At 35.6% G+C, this 6,916-nt stretch overlaps 1 non-coding gene across 1 annotated transcript; it reads left to right on the top strand.

The window, feature by feature from the left end:
- Positions 1-967: 967 nt before the first annotated feature.
- LOC141710316 (small nucleolar RNA R71) lies at positions 968-1,074 on the top strand. The gene has a single exon (XR_012570843.1). It is a non-coding gene; the product is annotated as a small nucleolar RNA R71 (small nucleolar RNA).
- Positions 1,075-6,916: the final 5,842 nt, after the last annotated feature.

A 6,916-nucleotide genomic window follows, 5' to 3' on the forward strand; every position in this document is an offset into this window, starting at 1 on the left:
TATTACCCTCAGAAGGATTGCTTTCAACAACTTTCTTCTTCGTTTCCACCTCAACATCCTTCTACACAACTTTTTCAGCAATAATCTCATTTTCAGGAATTGGAAAAGGTGGAGATGTACCTGCATTCTGAACAAAATCTTTAGAATCTTCATCTTGCTGAATTTGGGGGCTCGTGGCCTTTCCAGACCTCAATGTGATTGCCTTCAACTATTCCTTGACTTCCCTCTTGCCTGGAGTATCTTATGTATCACTAGGAAGAGTTCCTGATTGACGGTTCAACAAAGCATTGGCAATTTGCCCTATTTAATTTTCCAGAGTCTTGATAGAAACCGCTTGGCTTTTGCACATAAGCCTCAACTCCTCTAATTAAGATTTTTCATTAGCAGATTGACCTGCACTTCCATGCGGTTGTTATTGAAGTTGGAGTTGTTTTCTTGGTGCATACTGCTGTTGAAAACCAGGAGGGTTGAATTGCTTTGCTCCAAACTACTGATAAGGCTGTTGTACCGCATTTTGATTGTTTTTCCAGCTGAAGTTAGGTGATTGCGGTTGTTAGGATGATAAGTGGCAGGAACTGGTTGCTGCGACCTTTGAAAGTTGTTCACGAACTGATCCGATTCACTAGATATAGCACATTGCTCCGTCTCATGCGTACCTGCACAAAGCTCACAAACACTTGTGATTTGATTAACTCCATAATTAGCCAAAGAATCCACTTTCATCGTTAACTTCTTTTGCTGAGCAGCTATAACCGTAGTTACATCCACCTCCAGAATTCCTGCTACCTTTCCATGATGTAGTCTCTGAGTTGGATTCTGATATTTATTAGCAGCCATCAATTCAATTAGCTCATAAGCTTCATCATAGCTCTTAGCCCATAAGGCTCCACCTGATGTTGCATCGAGCATTGGTCTGGACTATGCTCCCAAACCATTATAAAAGCAATTGATGATCATCCAGTTAGGCATTCCATGATGAGTACACTTCCTAAGCATCTCCTTGTAGCGCTCCTAAGCTTCACATAAAGATTCTCCCGATTTTTGCGCAAATCGAGTAAGAGCATTCCTGATGGCAGTTGTCTTCACCATAGGGAAGAATTTAGTAAAAAACTTCTGGGAAAGATCCTCCCAAGTAGTGATAGAACCTTGTGGTAGAGAATGCAACCAGCATTAAGCTTTATCCCTTAGAGAGAATGGGAAAAGCCTCAGCTTCACAGCATCTTCAGAAATATTGTTGAACTTGAACGTGTCACAGATCTCGATGAAATCTCTAATGTGCAAGTTGGGATCTTCTGTTGGAGAACCCCAAACTGAACTGAATTCTGCACCATCTGAATCGTGCTAGACTTGATTTCAAAAGTATTATCTGTAATGGGTGGTCTGACAATGCTAGACAGAATGTCATTAATCTTTGGTTGAGAATAATCCATCAAAGCTTTCGGATTTACTGCTGGTTCTCCCATTGCAATAACAACTTCTTCTTCAACTTTCTCAACTTTTTCAAAAACTTCTTCAACTACTTACACGCTCTCTAAAGTACCTGAAACACAAACAAAGTAAACAATTAAAATATCCAATCAGTGAACTTTAACGACCACTGATATCAAACACATAAACTAAATTTAACACCGATATCCCTGAAAGCGGCACCAAAAAATTGTTCGCTATAATTCAAATGCGAAAATACACGCAAGTGTACTCGATTATAAGTAGTATAAGATATAAGTCAAGTTCGTTCCCACAGGGACTGGTTGAGGTTAACTTCAGATTATGTGCCTATGCAACAATGTATGGTTATTACTCGCTGCTAAGACAAATAACAAATTGAGTTTTGATTTAACTAAGAGATTCTACTAAATATCATTAACTAAGAGAATTAAGGTTGAATTACTTACATGAGAATAAACATGGGATTCTAAATTCATTAAATACTTCATTCTAAGTTATGTTCTTTTACCCTAGCATGTGATGGTGATGACAACTAATCAGATAACACGAAACTAGTATACGCTAACTTTCGTTATACGTATACCCTACTATCAAACATCCACAATTAAGATAGAAGTTTAATAGACACCAATTATGCTTAGTCCCTATATGTCTATAAAGATTTTAAAGATAAAGGTTTAAGAGCAAGTTATCTATCTTGATTACATAGGGTGAATAAGATGGTTAAAATTACCCACAAATTATGCATGTCAATTCATACATAAACCTATGCTAGCATGGCAAGTTCTAAACCTCTATATTTACAGTCACTTCAATAGATATTAACAAACGATCTTAGATGTTAGCTACACATCAAAGACGAATAAGCCTAACCAAACTAGGAAATCATAAATCACCACACACAAGGGATTATAAAACAATCAATAATTGAAATCCATAAATAAATCCGCTAGAACCCCATGACAATGATTAGTTCATAATTGAACTCATCGTCACCATGGGTTCCAATGAAAACATGATAATAAACAATATAAGAGTACTAGGGTTCAAAGATAAATCGAAAACAAGCATCCGAAGTATCAACTATAATGAAGAATACAAAAGTTTTCTTCTCCGTAGCCGTCTTGTGCTCTCTAGGTCTTCTTATTGTCTCCCTTGGCTCCTTGTTATTAAAAACAACTTCTTATTGGTTTATATAGGCTTTTGGATGACCTGGGCTCTCAAATCTTCAATTTCAAGTCAAATCAAGATTCTGGCGCAGGGACTCCACGCAGCCGCCCCAATCTCCGCGCGGGCGCGCGCTTCTCTGACATCTGGCGCGGCCGCCCCGCTCTCCCGCGCGGGCACGTTGTGCCTCTGTACTTTTCTGTATTTTTCTTGCTTTGACTGTATTCTGAGTTCCGTTTGTCAGAATTTGGTGATTCAATAGTCCACGTGAAGCTATTGAGATGCTTTTTAACATGAACATGGTCTTGACTTCAGAATCTGACCTCTTTTCAATATATTTCCTTGAAAAGCTTCTTTCTTCATCTATTTAATGCATGTAATGCAAAAACACATCAAAAATACCAATAACTTGAGTCCAAAACACCAACTTAATCCTGTAATGAAGTGTTCCAAGTAGATATAAAATCCACTTATCACATTCCTTCCTCAGGTTCTTTTTGTTCATTCTTGACAGATTAATCTTTCCTGAATAATTGATGGAGTCCATGAATTCATAAAGTTCATCATGAGTTGGAACCTCCACCAGCTTTTCAGTAGGTATGCCCAAAGCCATATTGACATCATTCTCAAAGATCTCCATCTGTTCGCCCTTGATTGTACAATTTATCACCATTGATGCAGCCTGATTCTCATGCACCATTGTTCTTGTCACTGCCGTATTCCACAAATCCCCTAAGACATCCAAGTAAAGTATAGAATTAGCAGTAAGAGCTCCCACAAAGTATGTTTTAGACAGAAATTTCACAAAGCTTTTAAAAACTTCTGGGGCTTGATTTGCATCCAAAAATGCAAGAAAGTTGGTTTCTTTTGGGATAAAGGGTAGAATAATGTTTGATGACATTGAGGAGAGTATGAAGTTTAGTGGGTAAGAAATATTAAAGAGAAAGAATTCAAAAAGAGAGAGAATTCAGTTTTGATTTGAAAATTCTAGGTCACTTGGAGTTCTCGAAGGCATAAGTATGTGTATGTCGAGATGTCTAAGTATTTATAGTAAAATCAAATGACTTATCGAGAACTCAAAACTAAATGTTTGAAATTTTCTTATTGAGAAGTCATTTTGAAAAGAGAATTACATATCGAGAAGTCATTTTAATTTACTCTTTTAGAGAACTAAACTGACTTGTCCAGATGTCAAATAAATACTCAGTTTATCCTAAATGGACTGAATTGATTCGACTTTCTATTTGAATAAATTCAAATAAAATTTGACTAAATTTATCAAGAGTAATTTTCCAAAATAATTTATTGAATTAAATTATTTCAGTTCTGAGTTATTTATGAGTCTAAATTTGTACTTGCAGAGAACTCTGTGAGTTAACACTTATAGAGAATTCTACAATGACTTATCGATATGTCATAATAAATCTTATCGAGAAGTCTCTCTAGAAGTTAGAAAATTAACTTGTCGAGAACTCACTCGAGAAGCCTTGAAATGACTTGTCGATAAGTCAATTAGACTTATCGAGAACTCCGTTCTCTATATACTCTTGATCACTTTGATTCTGCCTTGTGCTAATATTACATATTGAATATGTAAATAAACATTTAGATAGTTTTCTTAGAATTGAAAAAGTCCATGCTAAATTTTGAATTTTAAAAAATAAATATGCAGAATTAATTAAATGAATTTTGATTCATTAGAAATTGATCTGCTGCAAAACATTAGTTGAGCTCTTGCCGTAGGATGAAGAATTTAGCATTACAATTTGACCTACAAGTCTAGTGAAAGTTGCTTCATCCAAAGGTTTAGTGAAAATGTCAGCTAATTGTTTTTCTGTTGGAACAAAAATGAGCTCAATGGTACCATTTGTAGCATGTTCTCTAATAAAATGGTACCTTACATCAATGTGTTTTGTTCTAGAATAATTAACTGGATTAGCCACAATAAATATAGCACTAGTATTGTCACACATAATTGGAATTTTATGTAACACTAGGCCATAATCCATTAGCTGATTTTAATCCAAAGCACTTGAGCATAGCAACTTCCAACAGCTATTTATTCAGCCTCAACTGTGGAAGTTGACACATATTATTGTTTCTTGCTATACCAGGATACAAGTCTTTATCCAAGAAACTGATAGCTTCCACTAGTATTCTTTCTGTCAACCCTGCATTCAGCAAAATCTGCATCTGTGTATCCAACAGCTTCAAAACCAGTTCCCTTAGGATACCATAATCCCAAGTTTGGAGTCCCCTTCAAGTATCTTAAATTCCTTTTCACAACCATCAAATGTGATTCTTTTGGATTGGCTTGAAATCTTGCACAGAGACATGTAGCAAACATGATGTCTGGTCTACTAGCAGTTAAGTACAACAAAGATCCAATTATTCCTCTATAGCTTGAAATATCTACACTCTTGCCCTTTTTATCTTCATCCAACTTTGTAGTTGTAGATATAGGTGTAGATGCAGATGAACAATCAACCATACCAAACTTTTTCAATAAATCCTTGGCATACTTAGTTTGGCTAATGAAGATTCAGTCACTTCTTGGACTGACTTGAAGTCCAAGAAAGTAACTTAATTCCCACATCATACTCATTTCATATTCACTCTACATAAGCTTAGAGAATATTTGGCAAATCTTTTCATTAGTAAAACCAAAGATAATATCATCCACATAGATTTGAACTAGGATCATATCATCACCATGCTTCTTGTAGAAAAGAATCTTCTCAATAGTACCTCTAGTGAATCCATGCTTAATCAAAAATTCTGACAGTGTGACATACCAAACTCTAGGTGCTTGTTTTAGTCCATAGAAAGCCTTGAGTAACTTGTATACAAAATTTAGATAATCTGGATCTTCAAAGCCAGATGGCTGTTTCACATAAACCTCTTCTTCCAACTCACCATTAAGGAATGAACTCTTCATATCCATTTAATATACCTTGAAATTTGAATGTGCGGTAAATTCAAGAAAAATCCTTATTGCTTCAAGTCTTGCAACTGGAGCAAAGGTCTCATCATAATCAATTCCTTCCTCTTATGAGTAGCCTTTTGCAACCAATCTTGCTTTGTTTCTGGTGACAATTCTATTTTCATCCATCTTGTTCCTGAACACCCACTTTGTTCCAATAATACTTCTGTTCTTTGGTGCAGGAACCAATTTCCAAACTTTTTATCTTTCAAACTGATGTAGCTCTTCTTGCATTGCATATATCCAATCAGGATCAAGAAGGGTCTCCTTAGTTTTCTTAGGCTCAACTTGAGATAGAAAACATGCATGAAGACATTCATTTTCAGTTCAACTTCTAGTCCTCACTCCAGCATTAGGATCACCAATAATTGCATCTATATTGTGGCTCATATCCCATTTCCTTGTGTGAGTTTATTGACTTTTGTTTTTTGCTTCTTCTTCATCACTGGCATGACTTTCAGAATTTTCTCCTCTTTCTCCCCTGAGTTTGTGCTATCAAATTCAGGTGTTTGAGATGAGCTTTCATTCTCATGATTCACTTTTCAGTAGACTCTTCATCAATTATGTGATTTGTGTTGACTTCAGCTTCATCATCAGAATCACTGTCAATGTTGAGATTTTCAAACTTTAGGGCTTCAGCTTCATTTTCATCAAGGCATTCCAAGCCTGGGCACTTGTCATCATCAAAGGTAACATATGTGCTTTCGATAATTTTCTTCTGTTTAATCACATAGACTTTATAAGCAGTTCTCTCCAATTAATATCCCAGAAAAATTGCCTCAAAAACTTTAGAGTCAAATTTTCCAACATATTCAGAGTTGTCCTTCAAAATATAGCACCTGCTTCCAAACATATGAAGATGCTTCACAATAGGCTTCCTTTTAGACAAGATTGAGTAGGGTGATTTTCCAAGATTCTTGTTAATGAGATATATGTTTTGACTATATCATGCAATATTCACAGCTTCTTCCCAAAAACTAGTTGGCAGTTTTGTTAGATATATTTGAGATGTCATGTCTAATCTGTTGTGTTTAGTTTCAGAAGTTATTATCAGGACTTACTGGAAATCAGAACTTACTGAAGTCAGGACTTATATCAGAACTTAAGGCCGTCAGAATTTATATCAGGACTTAAGTGCGGATACTTTAGATAAGGAAAGCAGCTGATTTACATGAAAGGATCATGACTAAAACAATAGAAGATATGATGAAGAGTTAGAAGACTAGAAGACTTGTAGAAGATAATATCTGATTGATATATTTTAGGAGACAAAATTATATTTCATATCAATTAGAAGATATCTTGTAACTGTGTACT

This window comes from Apium graveolens, chromosome 2, assembly GCF_009905375.1.
Source record: "Apium graveolens cultivar Ventura chromosome 2, ASM990537v1, whole genome shotgun sequence".
NCBI classification, from domain to species: Eukaryota; Viridiplantae; Streptophyta; class Magnoliopsida; order Apiales; family Apiaceae; genus Apium; species Apium graveolens.